This window comes from Leopardus geoffroyi, chromosome D1, assembly GCF_018350155.1.
Source record: "Leopardus geoffroyi isolate Oge1 chromosome D1, O.geoffroyi_Oge1_pat1.0, whole genome shotgun sequence".
NCBI lineage: Eukaryota > Metazoa > Chordata > Mammalia > Carnivora > Felidae > Leopardus > Leopardus geoffroyi.
In genome coordinates, this window is record NC_059329.1 from 86,093,463 (window position 1) to 86,117,512 (window position 24,050).

The following is a 24,050-nucleotide window of genomic DNA, read 5'->3' on the forward strand; positions in this document are numbered from 1 at the left end:
CTGTGTGTACACATATATACATACACACATATATATGTATGTGTGTGTATGTATGTATGTATGTATGTACATATTTTTTTACTTTAATGAAATTCTTAGAAAGTGTTTCCTGCTAATATTTTTATGTTCTTTTGGTGTAAAAAAAAATGTTAGACTATCTTATTTTTCCTCTTTTAATGGCATATCATTAGAGTATAGCAAAAAATGACTTTGTTTTCAATATTGTTTGAAGTAAGCTCCAAACTTCTATGATAAGTATGGCATGCGTATTTCCAAGACTTTCAAAACATATTTAATTAAATGTTAATGAGCTGTGCTTATTTGTGTGTGGAATGTGAATGCTACCCACAGTTGTGTATGGCTAAGAAAAGAGGATCCTTACCTATATTCTAAAAGCAGTTTTCTTTACTATTAATGAAATCACCTTTCCACTTTCCATGCTGAACAAAACAAAGTAAAATTTACACCAATGTCTTTATGTAAATTTTCTACAAAACTTAAACTTTTTTTGTGACCTTTATGCAAGCAATACTGACAGAAAGTAGTAGTATGAAAGATTTATTTCACCTTAATCTTGCTAAAGAGCAAATGAACATAGCACTATTAAGCAATTAGAGTTGATGTATTTATTAACGAAATAAATGCTCAGGGAGAGATGGCTTTTGGGTGATGTGATAGTTATCAGTATAGTCCGTGCAATTTTTTTTTAACAAAGACATAAAACAGCCAAGCAGCCTTGACAAACCATTTTGTTTAATCTCTTTTCAAATGAAAAGCTCTTAAGCAGGCCACTTGTCTTAACTGCTTGAAACCATAAAAAGAGAGAATTGCCACCAATAAATTAGCATATTTTTAACTTCATCACCAAATGATGGTCAATGTGGCTTGGCACTGCTTTGGTGTTTGGGACTTCACCCTTAAGTGACCACTTTGGCCCTTTTTTGACCCTCTGCCCTCTTTAGCTGGCCACTTGATAAGGTAACTTAATGGTTCTCTCTCTTTTTCTCTTTCCCTTCACATTTGCAAGTAGCACTAACCTATAAATCATTGTAAGGGCCCTATCCAGTGACAAATTAATGTGCCCTCCTCCTAATTAATGGTCATCAATGTCCTTAATTATCTAATCCTATTGAGAGCAGTTAATAGTTAATCAGGCAGCCAGTTCTTCAAGCAGGCCATCTCTGCAGGAGTGTTAGAAGTTTCTCATCTGGGGATGCACCCTTCAAAAGCCACTTAGAGCCAAGAGAACGAGAGTGTAGAAATACTGATTCTTGAGCTAATTTGCTTTAGTTCTCAAAAGAAACCATTGAAATGGAACCCAACACTGTAATTGTTCAAACTTTCTTTCAGTTTTTCTGATAGAATACTGAGAAATTTACCATTATTATTTACCAATATTCAGCAACATTTTGCTGAAAAATTTTAGAGGGATAAAGTTATAGTTAGTGTCACAAGGAAAGTATGCCTCATCATTTTCTTTTAAGTTGAATTTATATTTTTAATGAAAGATGTAAATTGTTTTTTTTTTTTGTTTTTTTTTTTTCCCTCCATATGGCATCTTTCTTCCAAGATGAGTATTCTGACAACCAGGTCTAAGGTATCAGGTCTATCATCATACAAACTAAGCAAGCAGATTCCCTAGTGAAAAAAATATTGTACCTAGAGAAAAATGTAGCACTGTAGTGTGAATCATGTTCTCTCTGTCTCTGTCTCTGTCTCTGTCTCTGTCTCTCCCACTCCCTCTCCATCTCTGTCTCACACACACATATACGACACATACATGAACACACATTTGGTCTTATATTGGGGATGAAGGATAGAAATAGAAGACCTTAATAATGTCAAGTGGAACCTCTCCTTTGATAAATTTAGGTTCCAATAGTGACTACGCTTTACCATTGGAGCTGATGTAAGATCTTTTATAAACCACATAGGTTTCTGTTCCACTTCCTCTCTTCTATTCCCAACATTCTAAACCAAGAACAATTAGAATTGATCACCCTGTGGTTTGGAAGCAATATTTGAAAACAAAACACAAATAGATGGTTGGTTTTTAAAAAGTTAATATTTAATACAGGTGATCAAATCCTTTACCTTTTTGACTTATAACCTAATCAATAAGGTATTTTTATACATAGAAAGGTAGGTAAAACACATTCCAAATAATTTATTTACTTATGCCATAAAATTCAATTTGGTGATTAGAAAAAATATGAATTAAAGAATGAAACAAACCTAATAGATTCATATATAGATATAAGTATAATAGGATAAAATCATGTGGTTCACATAAGATTAAATAATTTAAATATAGCATTTTACCTTCTAAAATGCAGTCTCAAACAGATAGCAAGTTTTTGGTGATATATTATAGAGATTGGAAGCAAGAGGATTCCTTTATTAAGGGAAAAATTATCTATCAAGTGATACCGTTTTCATATGTACAACAAATGTTTTTTTTAAAACTGCTCTGATACTAAAAAAAATGAATAAAATGTATACTAGTCTGTAAAGTGTGAGACTATAATACAGCAGGCATTGAATCTGTGTTTTACTTTCAGAAGGGAAGCGTGGGTTAGCAGGTAAAGCAGAAATAAGCTTTCTGATTCCATACAGGTAGATCTCTCACATGTTGGAATTTACTATGGTCACATGGTCTCAAAAGTTGGCATGGTTGAAAACAAGGGGCAAAAGAAATAGGAAAATGCCTATTTTCTATTTTCTATTTTTCTATTTTCTATTTTAGGGTACCCTTTCTTTGATTTATTAAATGCCTATTTTATATATGAAAACTGATTTTTTTTTTTTTTTTTTTGGCCTAACAGCCACCAAGGACCTCCCACAAGCAGAGCAATTTTAGCCAGAAGTCTTAAATTTCTTTGAATGATTTGGAAAAGGCAAAAGAATATTTCTTTCTTCTTAAATGTGTATTATTCAGACTCAAGTGGAAACATTCATCTAATCATAGTAAATTTTTACTAATAGTATTCATCAGCTATGAAGCTCTATAAATTAGCCCCTCTACAAAAACCATAGCAGAATCACACCTATAGTAATGACACTAATATCCTGGCATGCATTCTGGGTAAGCAGAAGAGAAAATTTAAGGTTGATTAAGTATGACTTCAGGTTTAAAACAATAGCTTTCCAATTCTTTGAAAATTCATAATCCTTGTAAACTGTACATAACTCTCTAGCATATTTGATTAACCATGACATACTACTTCTTTCTTGGCCTTACCACATAACCTTGATTCAATCATAGTAAGATTTACTAACCCTTTATTGTATACCAGGACTTCTATTGGTTTATTTATACTTTCTATATAGTAATTAAACATTTTATAACGAAAGGTTTTACTATGAAACTGTCTTCTTCATCTTCATATCTATCCCAGAATTAAGCACAGAGCTGTACACTTAGCAGGTATAAAATCTTTGCTGAAATATATGTATAGAGATAAGTTGTGGCATTTGAAAAATTGTCCAAATAATACAGCTATAAATACTATATAAGCTCCATTGGTCAGGTGACCTATAAATACTACCTTCTCCATTAAGTTCTGTAAGAAATATAATTTGGGTGCAATAGCTTCACTTCTAAGCTGAAATAACTACTTAGACTTGTATTTTTTTTCAGTTTCTGTAATTTTTGCCTCTCTATTGTTGGGATGATCATTAACCAGTTTTTTTTTCTTTATATTAGTAATTATGATGTAATTATAATTCCTAAACTAGTAAGATTTGGCCGAATTTGCGATTCATTGTGACTTCATTTTCATTTAATTTAATGACCTCATAACAGCAGCATTTTTACTTGCATTTAATAATATTTTGCTATTGTGATTTTCTGTAGTTCAGCTTGATCATATTTTAACACATTCTAATAATCTGATTTTCTAACATAAATGGTAATAGCACGTTATCACATTAGTTACAGTCTCTATATTAAAGTTATTACCAACAGAGTTTCTGCTTTGGTAATGGGACAGTTTTCCAGCTCTAAGATTCAGTGTTAATTTCAGGTCAGAAAGTATGATTACTGGATTACACTGAAATATACAAAAGGCATACACCATTCACTGCAAATTTTCAAAATAAGGATAAACAATACTTACATAGCTTTAATTGGTCCAAAAATAGTAATTTTCATAAATAGTATATTTATGTGAGTCTTGCACCCTGCATGAATATTGAGAGCCCAGAAAATTGAAGTAAATTAAGACAGTCTCAAGACTGTCTTTAATTTTTCCCCCAGTTCCAAATACAGGACTCCAGTACCTCCCCAGTCATTAAGAACTTTTTCTCACAGAAGAATTGATTAACCAGTGTTTATTAAGTAACAACTATTTTTGATGCACTTACTTAGAAAATTCATTCTTTAAGTATTAACACCAAAATATTAGATGCCATAAGTATAAATTAGTTTTATATAGTACTATAATATATTTAATGTGATTCAGTAGAATTATTTGAAATTTTTACATATTGGAAAAACATAAACTCTTGCAAACTACAAGGATATCAGTCACTTTGACAATGCTGGACAATGTAGAGTTGCATGGTATCTTTGGTCCTAGGTTTCCTTACTTGCCAAATTTTGTATCAATAGGCTTTTCAGTTTTAAATGGGAAATAGAAAGGTGACTGTTTAGTATACCTAGAACTAAAGGGAAGAGATGGTTGACTTATTTGTCAGTTAACAATTATGTCACTAAAATAAAAAATGGAAACATAAATGTCTGCCTCAAGAGCATTAAGTTGTAGCATGATGAGCCATGTAGTCCAATACGCCTTTTCTGATAATGATGCCCTCCACAAATATTGAAATGCTCAGTTCCCAGATAGATTGCAGTTAGCAAAAGAAAATCAAAGTGTAACATAGGCCTCTGTTCATATAGACCAAATCACTTATCAAAAGCAAATTCAAATGAGCATTTTTTAACGATAGAAATGTCATTTTCTCCATGTTTACATCTCAATATATTCGTTATATTACCATCACTGTATTTACACTTTAATTCCCAAGTAATGTAAACATACAGTATGGTCATATAGATTTCACAGACTCTCAAGAAGTTGGTAATACTGTGCTCTTACATATCTCACATGGCATAGTGAGCCTATCAAAAGTGCATACCACCTTAAGGGGAACACAGTTTTGAGACTGTCTAATCCTATTTCTTCCCACATTGGAATCTTAATTAGAAGAGATAAGGAAAAAAAAAACATCATTTAACTAAATTATTGTCTTGAATCTGTAGCAAAAGGTATAATCCGCAATTGGGCCAATTAGTGAACCCCATAGTTAGCTCTGCTGCAGCGAACAATTTGATTAGATCTGACACCATCCTAGTTCTCACTGTTGTTTTGCCAGGTATGATGGTCAGACTTCAAAGAGCTTGAGGCATCAGCAGGGCAAGGTTTGGAGGCCAGCTTAGGTCCGGTTGTTAATCTCTCTGCTAAAACCACAGCAGCTCTCACACAAAACAAGCTTACACGACACAATCATGCGGTATTAAAAGTTAGGGTTGAGTCATGCCAATTTGCCTTTGATTTTTTGATGATTGACCATAGATGGCTACATGACTAGACACACGCTAAAAGTATACTGACTAGGGAAGTTCCCAAATATTTGAAGTATTTTTTAACTTCCTATATAAACGTTGGGAAAGCTTATCCCCTCTCTGATCAAACTTCCAAAGTGATAGTACTATATCAGGGGGAAAATGAATACCTCTTACAGGCAGCCTGACTCCCAAACTTTTCACTTAACCACTTCATAAAAATTAGTGTTTACATTAATAATTCCTTAAGGAGAGTGTAAAAGGAAATTGTTTCCAAGTGGCAAGCTTTTTAAAAATCTATTAAGCACATTGAAAGAAAACATTTTTTCCTGAGTCATTTATGTTCACTGACAATTTTTCTGAAGTTTCTTTATAATTATTTTCCACTTAAATGTTGAGTAAAGTGCCCTTCCAGTATGTGATTGCATAAGTGTTCTTTTCTCTGCATTCTGATTTGTTGGAATATTGCAGTAATAGTGACATGTTTCCATTCTGAGAAAAGCCTAAGGCTGCTTTAGTATTATTCCGAATGATTGAAGCTGCCATCTTGCTGACTTTCCCTTAGGCAGCATAAGGCCTGTTTGCTTTTGTGTTCATTTCACATGCTTCCTGTGACTTGGGCTGGCAGAACATCATTGCTTCATTTGGCAAGGAAGAGTAAATTCATGTTTAGCTATTACGTATCTTAAAGTTTCTGTATGGTCATCAGCAACTGAAATATTATATTTATACTTTGTTACATTAGGTGAATCCTGTTTCTTTGAGAAGTATTTTTAAATTAATCTTATGACACCTTGACTGTGAATAATTTTTATGTACAAATGGTCATTTTATAAATTGAACTTAGAGTCTAATATTTCACACTGCACTTATTTTTCTACTAATTCTACTACATTTTAGTCAGGAAATATAATTAGCAAGACTGTGTCACAAAGCAAAAGTCTAATGTTTAGAATCTTGCCAAATAGTCTTCAGCCCATGAATCTGTTAAAGATCCTGTGGTATCCATAGTATAGTAATCTCACAGTTGAGACCAGGATAGTACAGATTGAGCATCGTCTAATGATGAAAAGAGAAAAAAAAATTGCTTCTTTCCTAAATTTTGCAGATACAGACATTTATTTATGTATTGCAATGCTTTAAGGATTTTCTTAAAGCATTTGTAGAAGTGCTGTAGCAGAACTCACCCAGTTAATATGGTACTCCCTAAAACACTTTCTCCCACGATGTGCTGTTCATGGTGTCTAAGGAAAATAGAAACACAGGAAACAGAAAATGATGACAAATCATGGCTGTCCCATTTCATCAGCTAGACAGTAAGAACATATATTTTACTAATATAATCTCCAAGGTGCCTGGAAGAGTAATAACAGATTATAGAGCTTAATAAATACGGTATTTATGAGCTTTGTGATTATTGTAGGTAGCTTTGGGAATAATTTTATACCCAAAACATCTTTAGTCCTTCCTCAATGTCTTTGCCACCAAAAGTCCAGAATGTTCATCCCTCCATATGTTCGTGGCTTTTTCTTGTCATTGGATTGCAGATTAAATATCTGAATCTCCTTAGAGAGGTCTTCCCTCACTGGCCCATCTGAAGTATTCACTCAGTTATCTACTGTCCTGTACCCTATTTTAATTCTCAATGTAACATGTATTACTATAGTTGATTATCAGTTAATTTGTTCTTTTTCAACTACTCAGCTTTATTTGCTGTAAGCTTCACGAGATTAGGGACATCGTTTTTTTCTGTGGCTAAATCCTGAGTACATACAGTAGGTGTTCCATAAATATTTGTTAAATGGTTAAAGTACTATTTTTAAAGTAACTCATGTCCACCACAGTGTATTTTAAAACATATATTTGGGGAGTGGCTGGGTGGCTTCATCGGTTAAGCGTCAGAGTCTTGATTCGGCTCCAGTCTTGATCTCACAGTTCATGATATCGAGACCCACATCAGGCTCTGCACTGACAGCACTGAGCCTGCTTGGGATTCTCTTTCTCCCTCTATGCCCCTCCCTTGCTTGCTATCTCTTTCTAAAGATAAATAAACTTTAAAAGACACAATGGGTATCTCATTTGTTCTCGGCATTGTGTTCAGTGATTTCACATACACTACCATATTTAATCTTATTTGATACTCACAGGAACTCTTGCTAAAGGCATTATTACATACATTTTTTTTTTATTGATTATTTATTTTTGAGAAAGAGCTCAAGTGGGAGAGGGGCAGAGAGAGAGAGGGACAGAGGATCTGAAGTGGGCTCTGTGCTGACAGCAGAGAGCTTGGCGGAGGGCTCAAACACACCAACTGTGAGATCATGACCTAAGCCGAAGTCAGATGCTTAACCAACTGAGCTACCCAGATGCCCCAATACACATTTTAATGTGAGGAAATATAAGGAGTTAGGTAACCTTCCCAAAGTCATAGAGCTAGGATTAAATCCAGAACTTTTAACTCCATGTACAGAATTACACTGGAAAGTTAACATGTTCAGGAGCTCTGTTAATTATTATTGATTTAAAAATAAAAAGTTTTAGGGGCGCCTGGGTGGCGCAGTCGGTTAAGCGTCCGACTTCAGCCAGGTCACGATCTCGCGGTCCGGGAGTTCGAGCCCCGCGTCAGGCTCTGGGCTGATGGCTCAGAGCCTGGAGCCTGTTTCCAATTCTGTGTCTCCCTCTCTCTCTGCCCCTCCCCCGTTCATGCTCTGTCTCTCTCTGTCCCAAAAATAAATAAACGTTGAAAAAAAAAATTTTTTTAAAAAAAAAAAATAAATAAATAAATAAAAAGTTTTATTGAGTGTTTAACAGCTTGGGACTATTGCAAGTGCTTTATAGCCATTACCTCAGAGATCTCACAACTACTGATACCATTATTACCTACATTTTACAAGTGAGGAAATTTAAGGTTCAAAGAGATCAAGTAACCTAACCTATCCAAAGTCAGAGTTAATAACTGAAAGAAATAACACTGATTCTAAAGCCTGGGCTCCTAAACACCGACTACTCCCCACACCACAAGATGTACTCTCACATCATCATCGTGCATGAGCCAGAAAGCCTCTGCCCCGAGACATAAAAAAGAACAAACTTCAAAAATACACACACACGCATTGATATATAATCTGTTAAAATTCAAGTCAAAAATTCTTGTGTTCCTAGTAAGCATATCTACTCTATTTTTATTATAAATACCTTATAAAATTCAGATTGGATTAATCATAGCTTCTCCCTTATATAACATTAGGATTGTGAGAGTGTTCTTTCCTTATTTTTTTACTGACTTCTTGTATTTGGTAGGTATGGTTTTTTAATAAAAAATTAATTTGCAAAAGACATAAAGCCATTCCCTAAAACGCTAACCACTTCTGTAGGATTTCTAGATCTTAGGTGAGGAAAGTATTCCATACAAAGAAACGTGGCTCCCTTGTTTCAGTCCACTATTTTGATATGGTTCAAAAGTATCCCAAATTTAATTATAATAATATAGTATAATTAAGTTCACTTAAGTTCTATAGTCAGATATTTTTGCAAATATTAATTTGCTCATAGTTGCCATGTTGTTATAGCTTATATTTTTTACTTATTTTACGTATGTTATCTTTGAAGCCTCAAAAATTATTTGTGAGACAATTAAATTGTATACAACTTATAAGGTAGTAAGGTACCAAATTCAGTTTTTCAAATTTCTAGTTTTTGCCTCCTTTTGATTTATCATAGCTGATTCTAATAAAGGTTTGATACATTCTTATTGATACCTACTTCTTTTTCTGTTGCATATGTTTTATTTATTGGAAGTCCTTTGAATACCACCTTTAAGCAAAATCAGCAGTAAATCTTATGATTGTGAATTTTTTTTATTTATCAATATTACTGACAAGGTTTCCTACAGTTTAATAGAAGAAATTGTGTTCCTCATTAAGGAAATATGAGATTACATATAAGTTATTAGTTTTTAAAAGGTAGAACATGGGGGAGCATAATAAATAATTAAGAGAAACTAGGGTGGAATGGAAATGCCTTTCCCCAAAAATCTAGTAAAGCAGTCCTCTTATTTAAGTGGAAATTAAAGTTTCATCAGAGTTATTACTGTCACAACTCCATGCCACAGTGGACATTTCATAGAGCAGCCAGTTCAGGTTCTTTGTATCCGGTACAGTTCTTGTAAAGTTCCCTGAACTGTTGTGTCAGGTGCCGTCAAGTCAACCCGCCATTGTTGTAGAGAATCAGACTAAATCATTTTGTCATGAGCCTTCCAGAAATAAGAAACTTAATATGAATGGCTCAATGAAATGGAGTATTTGGTTTCAATATTTTGTAGGACTGTCAAAAATATATTTCACTCCTTCAGAAATTTCTGAGTAAATCAGTTGAAATATCTAACCCTATACGTTATTGCAATTTTGTTTTAAGTATCATTACTCAACATACATAACTTCTGGAAGGTATTTGAGTATTTGGCTCTGCTTTCTTGGATATATGATTCTTCCCTAAACATTTCAAAGTTGTAAAATTTCCAGGTATATAATTATTTAGTAGAAAGAGGGAAGAGGTGTCTTGTACTAAAATTAAAATTTCCTGTTATAAAATGAAACTAGTAACAAGTTTGAAATAACTGTTTTTGTTTCCAAAGGCTATTTATTAAAAACAAGGTTGTATTTGACTACATTTGTAACAACTTAATGAATTGTTTATGGAAGTTCTAAATATTTAATTCTTACATGATTGGAAAAGCAGCTTATCTTTGTCATCAATAGTCATCTAAAAGGCATTATTATGGTGTAGACTTAGATAAATGCCTCAAGCTTTTTTTATGTATATATTTTGACAGGAAGAGGGGTTGTGATATTTCTGCTCAACAACCTAAGAAGTGTTTTACCAACTTATACTGTAGCTATGGTGTGGCATTCAAAACCCTTGTAACAAAAAGCCTCTTGGTGCAATTAAAGGTCACTTGTACATATTGTAACAGGCTACTCATTTACAAGATCTTTGTTAAGGGTCAGTGCTATAGCATGAAATGGATTGCCCTTGTTGAGCCTGTAAATAAATGGGTCAACTTATCTTGTATTCAGTGGACAAAGAGAAAAGCTAGCACAATACTAGTTTATTAATATTTTTACAAACAAATTGCTAAAATGTTGGGCAAAACCAAATGCACTAGTACTATATTCTTGACATAATTATAGAAAAATTATTAGAATATATAGCTACAGTTTTTAAGGAAAACCGCTCATACACACACACACACACACACACCCCACTTAAATATATGGATGACGTCCAGATATAGAAAAATAGCACAATGGTAGCCTTTAAATGTTCTTTACCATAAAACTAGCATGTTTCAACATAGCTAAGATGTATATACTCCATTTTTTCTGTATTGAAGTTCAGAATTTGTAAGGGATAAGTATGAAAAGTAATCAAACTGGACAGTGATTTATTTTCATTATTTTTCATAGCCTTTCCAATGCTTTGAGAGAAACAAATGGTGGTGCAGATAAAGTATTAGTAATGATCTGTACTGAATGAATTCACTCACTTGATTTTTCAATAAATTAAAACTTTAGGATGAAAATAAAACTAATGATGAAAAGAAAATATTTTGTACCTTCTAGTAATTTTTACGCATTTAGATTTTATGTTATATGTAAACACACATACATATACATATACATGAGGTATAAGTCATTTTTTGTTGTCAAAATCAAATTGTTATAAGTATACTAATGAAATAAATTTATACTGCACTTTCTAGAATCCTTCCATGTGAAATTGACCTTTTAGATACATGGCTCTACACCCCTAATTATTTAGATACATGGCTCTACACCCCTAATACATGGCTCTACACCCCTAAGCACAGTGAAACATCATGATCATACTTAAGCATCTGTTGTAAAATATTGAAGCTTTGGGAAAATGTGGTTCACTTAGAGGTATAAATGCTTTAAACTTACCTCTGTTTTACTTATCATCATATCCCCTCTTACTAGTTCAGTGCCTGATCACATGGATACTCAAAAATAGTGAATGAATGAATGAACAAATGAATGTCCTCTTGATAGTGCCCAAAACATATTAGAGAGTGTGACTATGAAATCTCACCATTTCAGACTATATGGAGTAGTCTGATAATGCTAATACAGTTTTCATTAATAGTTAATATACTTCTGGGGCGCCTGGGTGGCGCAGTCGGTTAAGCGTCCAACTTCAGCCAGGTCACAATCTCACGGTCCGTGAGTTCGAGCCCCGCGTCAGGCTCTGGGCTGATGGCTCGGAGCCGGGAGCCTGTTTCCGATTCTGTGTCTCCCTCTCTCTCTGCCCCTCCCCCGTTCATGCTCTGTCTCTCTCTGTCCCAAAAATAAATAAACGTTGAAAAAAAAAATTTAAAAAAAAATAGTTAATATACTTCTAAGGTTTTGCATAAGTAAATAACCTTCAAAAAATATCAGCTGATCCATTGGCAACAACATGGATGGACGGATAAGAGATTATGTTAGGTGAAGTAAGTCAGAGAAAGTCAAATACTGTATGATTTCGCTTATATGTGGAATCTAAAAAACAACAAGTGAATAAACAAAACAAAATATAAACAGACTCATAGAAACAAGAAATAAACTTTGGGTTATCAGAAAAGGGAGGATTGGGGGAGGCAGGAGAAATAGGTGAAGGGGATTAAGAAGTACAGACTTCCAGTTATAAACTAAATAAGTCATGCAGATGTAGTGTACCGCATAGAAACATAGTCACTAATATATCAACTTTGTATGATGACAGATGGTAACTAGACTTATGGGGCTTATTTCATAATGTATAAAAATATTGAATCACTATGATGTACACCTGAAACTAATAAGATATTGTATGTCAATCATGCTTCAATAAAAACTTATTTCAAAATCAGCTAATAGTATAATGAACCATTATTGCTGAAATAAAGTTGAGTGGTACTCTTCAAAAATATCAGATAGGAAATTAGGAAATATATAATTTTTAGTTACCAAAAAGTGATCGGTGTTCCATATGATTCATTATTTCCTTATTTTCATTTTATTGCCATTTGAAAATTGTTTTGAATGCTTCATCTTAAAAGATTTTATAATAAATTGTCTAAATTTGTAAAAACCTTCCAGAGCTGACAGAAGTCAGTTCTGATTGTTGGGTTTAAAATACCTATACCTTCTAACCCCCTTTGACCCAGTAATTGCCTGTTAACATGCCTGATATTCTCAGGCCAGTAAAGTGGATTTTATTGCCTATATGTTTTTCTGGCTTTTAGCAGAAAGATATTACAAAAGATTTGTGAGACTTAGGAATCAGGCATGAAATAATTATGTGCAATGGAATTTCAATACAAGATTTTGATTAAATTCAGATTTAAATACATATTAGTAATAAAGCAACTAATATCACTTCCATAATAACAGAAATCATCAGAACTATCATTATTGAAAAATCATCCCGCTGACCTCTTTGTGCACATGGAGCTGACAAGTCCCAATCTAATTCTTTAGTTTGGCTTCTTAAGAATTTCCTCCTGGGAAACATTCTGGCCCAGATAGAAATTTAAGGACAATTATATTCAGAAGAAAAGCTTTATAGTGCATAATTTATAAATGAATGCATTTCCTTCATGGGTCCCATTGACTTAATGTGTTATTTAGTCAAGAAATAGAAAGATATTTTGGAAATGTGATCTACTCTTCATAGTGCCATAAATATGAGCCATTTGCTTTAGCACTCAAATATTGTAACATTGCCATCATTTTATTGGAAGGATTCTTACAGTTTGGTTCATGTAAAATTAGACAAGTAAAAGACAATATTAAACCAACTTTGCCCTTGATGCTTTAAAGCATGAGGTTCATAAACTATGACCTGTGGGCCAAAATCACCCTCACCATTTTTAAAAATAAAATTTTATTGGAATACAGCCAGGCCTATTTGTTTATGAATTGTCTATGGCTGCTTTCATGCTACATCACTAAGCTGACATCTTATGGCATGCAAGGCCAAAAATATTTACTATCTGGTCATTTACACAGAAAGTTGGCTATAAATAGGAGCCACTATTTTAGAAGACTACATACTTTAAAGAAAATTTACTGAAGGAATTGTCAGTTAGAGGACATGATTAATAATGTTAAAATTAAGCTTTATCTGAGTAATAATAAATTCATATAATCACCTGATGTTTAGTTTGCACATTTTGAATTAATAATGCAGGTATGTCTCTTTAAGAAAATACCTAGATTTCTTAAAATGCTAAAATCAGAAGGGAGCTTAAAGTACTTCAAAGCCAGCTTCTTATTATATGCACATATTTTCTCACCCAGCCTCTCTTCATGGGGAACCCACTTTCTTAGACTCACCCCATTTTACTCTCTACCAACTACAGTTGTTAGAAAATTCTTTCAGATGCTAAAGCAACTTCCCACCCATTAGTACTAATTCAGCTTTCTGAAGCCATACATTAATTGCTATTTTCTAGATAATATAACTGGATTCCTAATAAACACCTAATATATCAGGAACAATTATAATTTATGTGTATATCTTATTTTTCCCTAGATTTTTTATTTATTTTATAAAACACAAAATTAACCATTTTATGCTATTTATTATACATTTAATTTAGAATCTTAATCATGAAGCCCATATAATTTTTAGAATATCCTAAAAAGGAACCTCTTCTCTTTTTCTTTAAAATAAAGCATTAATTAGAAATATGAAAGTAAGTCTTGAATTCTCAAGTAAAAAAGGCTTCATGAAGTACAGGTCCATACCTGTAATACTTTTAAATATTAAAAGTCAGTATTTTTGTTTTTAGCATGTTTGAACTCACAAATGAGCTTCAGATGATTAAAAGTGAGAAAGTCATCACTGAATATGATTTTTCACATTTATTGTAACCTATTTAAGATATTTTACCAGAGATAAGTTAATCAGAATGTAATATTAAACTTTTGATGACTGAATAAGAAGCATAAGGATATATTTCTAACAGGTTTTGATTTTATCAGCAGAAGTATACTAAAGAAAGATTAGCTGCTAATTATCCACACTATCTAGCATGTGTAATTGATAGCCAAATTAAAACAGAATGTTTAAGCGGCCACTCTGGATCAAGAAGTCTTGCTTATTTTTTACTTCTTTTTTTTTTTTTTTTTTTTTTACTGCAGGAATTTCTTAGGTAAGGAAATAAGACCATATTAAAGTTTCAAATATAAATATATTATTACAAGTAATTTGGGGGCTGGTCAGATTACTTTTAAGCTATAGGAGACTTGAGTTGCCATTTTAGTTAGAAAATTTAAACATGTGAGGACAGCGTTAATCAAAATTGCTTTTATGTAATGCATATTATTATTTTCTAAATAGTTATATGAAGATTAAGCCTTTGGCATTTGCAAGTTGTTTTAAAATTAGATAAAACCAATTCTTTTCAAAGGTGTTTATAATGTAGAATAGAAAAGAAGATGGCATGAAACCACACAAAAAGGACTCAACTTAGTGTTTTCAGCCTAATAAAAATGTTGTAAAAATACTTGTAAGCTTGAAAATCACACTAGCTATTCTTGTTTCAAATTCTGTTTAATATATTGTTCTGTATGATTTTATAATAAACAGATTACTCCTTGAACAGGAATTAAGAATAAAGCTGCCAGGAAGGGGTTTTGTTGTCAGAGTAGTTCCCGCCTCATGTTTTGTAAGAGATTTCATGGTCCCATTGTAAAGAGTAGATGATTTAAAACGTGTTCCCAAGATAAACTTTCCCATTGTCATTAATGAGGATGGATAATACTGAGTGACAAGTGCATTAGGAATGACACAGAAAGAGCTGTTAGATTTGTCAGAGCATATCACTTCAGGCAGTGACACTTGAGGACATTCTTTTTGTGGATATTCAGTTGGGTGGGGGGGTTGATTTAAAGATACCAAAGTTTGTGTTTGCTAATAGAATGATGTATTTTACAATTTATAAATATATATTTTCCAGTGTTTAGAAAATATTTGGAAGGTTCTTTAGATTAAGTTCCTCCACATACTAAGTTTATACCCTTACTATATCCTGATTTCTTTCTTAAAAAGTCATCAAATTATGTAACATTTAAATGTTAATATATTTCCACAAAAGTGATTTTTCTTTCAAAAAGTCTTCTTGGAATATTCAACTGATGGGAAGAGAGTAAAAATTACATAAATTTGTAAGAAGTATCTTAATCCTGTGTACAAGAGAGGACTCTTTATTCTGCATCACGATGAGAATAAAGATTTTGAAATAAGATAATACATGTAATTTATATTGTCTTTCTAAAAATATATTACTTTAGAGGAACATGTTTTAAATATTAATGAACAATTAATAATGTATGAGCTTCCTGGTTTTTAAAGTGTTTCCAAACTATAATATGCCTCTCGATTTCGATTTTGAACATGCAATTGGTCACTTTTTCGCCTTGATTCATCTTTCGTGCTGCCAACCAAATTTTGTCTCTGTATACCTTTTTGACACTAATAATGACTGAGTCTCTGTTCATTTGAGTTCAAGATTTCCCAAGCGGCAGTTTGGGACTAGGATAAACTATCTATCATGATTGCATACCACTAATCTGTCTCAACCAAACCACCCTATGACTGAAATTATATTTGACAGTTCACCTCTTCTTGATGAGCCTGAGGTGAACATAGCTACGGACCATCCCTGGGAGGACATGGCAGCTAGTCCATATGCTAGAAAAGGTCCTTTTATTTGTGAAACAAGACTTAAACTATGCCTGTAACAGAAGGGTGATATTTCATTTTCTCTCTCTAATTTTTCCAGTTTTCATTAGGAGAGCTTTTATACTACAAAAATGTTTTTACCCAAAAATGTTTGGGAGACATTTTCTGCTGTTATAAGTACTACCTAGAGGTTAGCTTCATTGTTGTTAAGAAATCATAGTCCTTTTAAAAAATATTTGTGCTTTCTAAAATGTTCTCTTATCTATATACCACAATTGTCGAAAATCAAATATTTTCTATTAGTATTTTGACTCCTACCAGAATTTACCAGTTCTTGAACCATCTCAGTAAATTTTTATATTACAAAAAAGTGTTTTTTAAGAAGGGTTTAATTATCTCATTTTAACATAAGAATATTTTTCAAAATAAATTTCAAGTTTATTTTAAAGATTAAAATTTATTTTGAAGATTTATTTGGAACAATAAATTGAACACTGTAACAGGAAATACTTTAATTTTTTTATAAAGATTCCTTATGTAGACTTTAAAATAAACCTACTGCTTTATATTCTTTCTGTGAAACTTCTTCCTTTGGAATCAGAAATTATCAAATATTTTGAGATAATGGACAAGGAGATGTTAAAGCACTTACTATTAACATCTTGGAGAAATGAGAAATCTGAAGTAATTTTCAAGAATGTATATAGAGGGTTTAATCATAAGGGTAATTTTAACAACCAACATGGAGAACCAAGTGAATGTGAGATTTAACTTGTAAAAGAAAAGATTGAGGTTATTTAAACAAAGGCACTTGGATATTAAAGTGGTTTTTCAAAGACCACATTTAGGAGCTTGTTATAAAATGGTATCTTTTTTAACCTGTCCTGGATTCTTGAAATGTGATTCTATTTAAAGATATTCAAATGGCATGAAAAGTTTGGCTCATGTTAGCTCATCAGAGCAATCACTTAACAAGTGTATTACTAATTGTCCTTTAGTTTTAATTAAAGTTTATTATAACCTTGGAAGGATTCCTTTTAATAAGGGCAATATTTTCTCTAATTTCTTCTCATTTCAATAATTTATCTAATACAGTCTACACAGAGCCTTTCTAAAGTAACTAATGTCAACCATCAACTTTATTCAGAATTTTTTTTTAGTTTTTTTTAATGTGTACTTATTTTTGAGAGAGAGAGAGTGTGAGCAGGTGAGGGGCAGAGAGAGAGGGATACACAGAATCTGACGCAGGCTCCAGGCTCTGAGCTGTCAGCACAGAGCCTGACTCAGGGATCGAACTCACAAACCATGAGATCACGACCTGAGCCAAAGTCAGAAGCTTAACCCATTGAGCCACCCAGGCACCCCTATTTGGAAATTTATGCCAATTGATTTCCTAGTATCACAGAGATAATTATTTAGTCAATATAGTAAGTGAAACAATCATATCTTTAATGCAGTATAAATAAATTTTAACAAATTTAATCGTCTTTAATTTTTATTATTTTCTACACTATTTTTATTTCAACTAATATAATGGTTACCAGTGAGCCACGTAAGATTTTGGTAACACCCAGAATAAGTATCCTGAAAAAAGTATCAAAATAAACTATATATTTCCACATTTTTAACTTCAACTATATAATTTTTACTAGTGAGCTGCATAATATACTTTAATGATGTATTTCTGAAGAAAAGGAAGCACTATCAAAGTAAATTAGTAAACTATATATTTTTTATTTCAAAGCAGTAAAATGAAAAAAGTCTAACTTATACACTAATTCTAATGGTAGGCAGCTTTAATTTTATGGTAAATTTTAACTTAGGCAGTAAAAGCTGTGATCCATTCATCTTATCATACTCAGTTACTCCTCCCATCTAATTATATGATCATTAAATGTACTTTTTTATTATAGGATGCATCTGCATATTTTTTTAAATAAAATTACTTCCATTTTTCCCACAAGCATCTATTTTCTAATCAGAAGAGTTGATACTACATTGCTTTGCAGTAAATATTCAAAAATGTAAAAATGGTAATTATTGAATAGTTATGATCTGAAAATGTAATTGCTTCATTTGGAAAGCAGAATGGTTATTTTAAATTTAGAAAATAAGTGGATTAAAATGATGTTTTGTGTAATATTTAAATAATTATGCTTTTTCTTTTGAGTTTTAATATAACCTTTAATATTTTAAAAAATATACTTATATGCCTAAGCATAGTACACCATGAATTTTATGAAAAATATGACAAAAGAAAGTAAAATGGTCATTCCTTTGGGTAAATGTTACATAAAATTATCATGAGAAAAGTCTTAACACCATCAAATAAGACAAAATTATTGTGCCTTCAGACTGTTTTTAATAAAATGATTGGCAACATTCAAGTCACTTTTTTGTATCAAGAAGGAATAATTCTTTCCCACTAAAATAATTCATTCCCTCATCTTTGCTTTAAAAGTTGGGATGAAATTTACTTTGGTACCGTGTGTGTGTGTGTGTGTGTGTGTGTGTGTTTAAGAGTCCCATAGAGAGAAGTATAAATTCTGTCAGATTTTTTAACATCTTGACCTACAATGAAATGTTTGTTATTTCACTATAATGTAAATGCTGAGTCAACTGAAGTTTCAAGGACTAATTATGTAAGAGCCAGATTAACCATAGATTTTTGTTCATTCATTCAGTAAATATTTACGGAGGTACTTTTAGGTGAATCTTTAATCTAGTTCAGTGCCCTTTATCAAAATACATATCCTTAGATCTGGCCTTTGGCACCCTCTTTAGCCTATCTCTTACCTGAACTCCAAGTTGCAGCCTGACTCATGGACCTGCAGTCCCCATGGTGGCCCATTTTATCACTTCCAGGTCTTTTGTAAATGCCAAAAATATTCTCCCTTTTCTCCCAAGTATTCTTGCCAGATCAATCTCATTCTTCCTTTAGTTAGATGTCACTTCCTCTAAAATGTCTATCCTGATTCTCCAAGACCAGGTTAGGTAGCCTACCCCTGTACTCCCAGAGTACCTTGTAAATGATCTCTATTTTAGCACTTACGAACATTAACTTTTTGTTTCCTTGATGTTTCTATCTACTCTACTGTAAGCTGGTAGCAGAGATTGTGTTATGTTCTTGTTTACCAATGCATCCACAGCACCTAACACAGGATCTAGCACACAATAGGTGTTTAGTAAATATTTGTTGGATGAAAAACTAATAATATGTGAAAAATATTACATCTGTAAATATAATATGTCTGCTACATATATCTGCTAAATATCTAACTACATCTCTCTTTCTCTTAATTGTCATAAAAACACTTAACATGAGATCTACCCTCTTAATCAGTTTTTAAGTGTACCATACATTATTGTTGGCTGTAGGTACAATATTGTACCCTGACTACATCTTTAAATAACTCTCCCTATGAGTCTGAGTTGTCTGCTCTTTGAGGAAGAGCACTCAGTAATCAATTCTCAAAGCCCAAATGCAGGACAAACTTTTCCCTGACATAGTAACCATACCAACCTGTTTTAATTTTCCCTAATTACCAAACAGTTTCTTGTCTTTAAGGTTGGCATGCTTCCCCATATCAACCTATAACTTTAAACACACACACACACACACACACACACACACACACACACACGCATGCACACGCACACACACACGCACTTTGATACCTAACTGGATCTTTGTTTTTGGTGATGATTTTGCTACCTCCTTCTCTATGCCACTGATCCTTCCCTTCCAATATATTGACTTCTTTTTAAATCTTTTGTTTAATGAGAAACTATTATTTGGTATATTAAAACACTATCATATAATTTTAATTCAAATTTAAATGCATTTTTAGCTTGCCTATATTATGTCTTTCTCTTGCCTCTATAGACATGTGGTAAAGATTCAGTATGAATACCCATTAGGATGACTAATTAAAGCCAAACCAACTGAGCATTTAAAATATACGCTTGAAATAGAGAGGAGGTGCCAAGCTGATAACATCTTGATAACACTGGATAGTAAGATCCCATGGGCCTACATATTCATTGTTCCTAGTCAATTGACATTTATATCTATTATCACTTGAGTGAAACATGATTAATTATTTTATGATAATTTGGATCATTGTTTAAAATTAAGTTTGGAAGTGTTACGTCCTGGCCGTCTTCTTTTACCATTCCTTTAGAGGATTGGGAGCCACCCTGCTATTTAGGGAAGATGATTTCTCCTTCCAATTATTACATAATAAGCCTCATTGTTTTCTAAATAGGAGACTCCTTTTCACTGCTCTAAGAGTAATAATTTTATGCTGCAGACATCAAAGATGAGGATAAAAATGTCACATTGTGATTCTGTCTGCATGACATTCCACAATAATACAAAGTGAAAAATTCAAACAAAGAGAGCCTTTTGCTTTTTCCATGGTGTCAAAAGTCATGTTTCTCAGTTTTTCTTCTCTAAATTGGGCATTAAAATAAACATTTTTATATTATTTAGGAAGTTGTAATTATATCTTGAAATTTTATTCATAAAATCTTTCCCCCCAAACACTCTTTTTCATAAGGTCATTTTTTTCAACCAAGAAATAGGAATTATAGTTTCCACTTTTTAATTAAATCCTAGCTATTTTAGTTGGAGATGTATTGCCTTAATCCATATGTAATGTGTTTATCACTTAGGAAACATTAAAAATATGGGTTAGTAATTTTGTATAATGCCATAATTATATCTTTCATCAGGATAATTATGTAAAAGTAAATAAAGGTAGGGCTAAGATAATACCTAATTTAGGATGCCTTTCAAACGTATAATGCTTATAATTAAAGATTTCAAACAGAAAGTAAGGGGCCTTAGTTTCCTTACACATTAGCCTAATTTTCAAAATAAAACCATAAAAGTTAGTTAAATGGTTTCTTTGCTCACACACTTCCACATGGAATCACAACTGTCCACTTAGAAGCTTTTTGTAATAATAATAATAATAATAATAATAAAATAAATTGTTAATGTCTTTACACTAGAGAACAGAGCTTAAAAGGTGAATTTTGTAGCTCATCTAACATGCAAGACTGAGAGCAGAAATAATTTAACTGGCTTGTGCCATTGGAAAATATCTAAGATTTGCAATGGGAAGTATGCAATTATTTATTTCATATTACTTAAACCACTGCAAGAAAATATCACGCATTATCAGTCATTAAAAGTAAACATCATGCATTGTACATGATTTCATAGATTTAATACATTATAGATAATGGCTCACTAAATCGAGATACCAGATTTTCTGTCCTTATAAACAGGATATTTCCCCCTTTTTCCAGTTAGACTAAAAGGCACATAACAAACACCTAGCCTAGCGTCTAATAACCATCACTGATATATGCACATTCAGATGCAGATAACTCAACATAGATGCCCAAAAAAACACATCCTCACAACAACCTTTCCAATGGCACGTTGAGGTTTCCAGTGAATAATAGCTGCAGCATCTAAGGATAGAAAGCAACCACAAGACCTACTTGCAAAGTGACTGTGAAAAGCGCTCCTCTTCCCCTGACTCTGCTGCATACAGAATTCTGTGTACCTCTGAAGTGGTCATGCAACTTAAGATTTAGCTTCAGACTGCTAAGACAGGTCAAATTCTAGGTCTGCTACAATATTACCATTCTCTCACTCCTACCAAGAACTTTGTTTTAAGCAAAGTTTTAACTTTGTTTTTTAGCTGCTTAGTATTCATTTTTGTTTCTCTGGTAGGGGCATAGGTGGAGGGTGAGGGGTGTGGGGTGGTAGGGATGAGGCTGATGACTGTCACTCTTCAACCCTAATTTCTGATACGAATAGTAAGACCTCTAGATACCTCTGTAGCTCACTCCATAGCCTTCACCTGCCTACTCAACTAGACCCAGTTTTAAGTAAGTAATAGTGACGGAGCTGGCGTAAGTGTACCCTACAATCATCTCATTGTTGTTACATGAGTCAATAAAGGGCTTCTCTGTTGCAGAAATTTCTAAGACTACACAAGTTGTTTTGTTACACTAAAGTTGTTTCAGTTATAACTTTTAAAAATATATAAGCCATCATTTAGGACTTTGAAGTCTTGTTGTAAAGGGATTTTGTGATAAATGGTGTTTATTCTTACTGCGAAAATCTACATGTAATTTCTCAAAAATGACTTTTACTGAGCATATGTGAATTAGAAGTGATAACTCAAACAGCCATTACATGCACAGTCTGTTTACTACACAATTCTAATAACATGTTCTCAAATGGCTTCCATATGAACTGATAATATTTTGTTAAGTATGGAAGACTAAAACCCAGAAATTAATAAAACTATCATGATATCACAGTAGTTTTTGATAAGATCTCAGTTGCCATGTTTTTGATGTATAAACTCTCATCCCATTATCAGTTATCATAACAAACTATGCTGCTTTAATTATCAAACCTTTATAGGTATAGATATGAATTATTTAAAAGAAAACACCTGAAAATATTTCTTTAAACATGCCAAATATGTTTGGAATTTCTAGTACATAATATAATGTGCTAATATTTACTTCTCGATTCTTTTGATTATGTATTCAGTAGCGCATCATTTAATGGAACTGGAGGATTTCTTAGAGATGCTATTAGGCTACAACTTATTATTTAAGAACTCCTTTGACCTAAGGGATGTAGTAAATGACCATAAAAACAAACCAAAGTGTGACATTTGGAGGTATCCAGCATGGTAATACTATTAACAATTCTTCCCTCTCTCTACTGCATTGAAAAAGGTAAAGTCACTGTTACTGTGTTGTTTTTTTTTTTCTATGTAAGTAAACAGTACAAGATCTGTGTAGAACCTCTTGAAACATTTATTTAATAGAGTATTTAATAGAATACCATTTAGTAAACCTTTTAGAACATTTTAAAGATTGTAGAACATTTTATTTAATAAAGGATTCACACCAGAGCATTGAAGATGCATTCTTCACTTGCTAAATAAAGGGAAAAAAATTGCCTCTGAGTTCGTGTGTTAAATTGCTTGTATGCTCTTGGCATTTTAATAGGAAGACTAAGTGTGATGCTACCATTCATCACCATGTCTTCGGTTGACACATTTTCTTTAATAAAATATAGAATATGAGAAAACATGTATTTCTGTCTAATTTGAATAGAAGTCTGTATTATGAGTATATTTGGAAAGCTATGCCAAAACACTTGATATGGAAAGTCTCATTTATAAGGCTGTTAATATGAGTTACCTTTTTAGCATGACCTACCAAACATTTTTCTTCATTTTGCCATTTATGCATCTTAGGATTGGAAGTAAATGAAGCTAAAACATTCTTCCCTACAGCATTGGGGTTTTTACATAAGGCCTGTTTGAAAAATGCCAGGGCATGGTTTTTCTCTCAAACCCAAAGACACTCACAAAATTACACATGATTTATTCAGGAACAGGAATTCTGAAACAATTTAATTTTACATTTATGAACTGAGTTTACATTCTGTCCATATTACTAAAACAAAGCTGAATATTACCTCTTTATATATCAGTAACAATATCTTCATTAATTCAGGGTTCTGATACCCAATTTAAAAGAATAATAAAAAAAAAAAGGACCTGGGATTGTAAAGTGTGCTAGGCGTATTTGTACATGATGTAACAGTAATGAAGTTTTGGAAATTACTGAGGCTAAACACTTGGTAATTGCTGCAACCCTCTTTTTCCCTTTGTTATTGCTTATTCTACAGAAAAGGCAGTTA

The 24,050-nt window shown here is 32.5% G+C and overlaps 1 protein-coding gene across 5 annotated transcripts in view; it reads left to right on the top strand.

The window, feature by feature from the left end:
- The window catches only part of ELP4 (elongator acetyltransferase complex subunit 4), a 251,191-nt gene that overhangs the window by 119,794 nt on the left and 107,347 nt on the right, over positions 1 to 24,050 (top strand). The gene's annotated exons all lie outside the window — the stretch shown is intronic.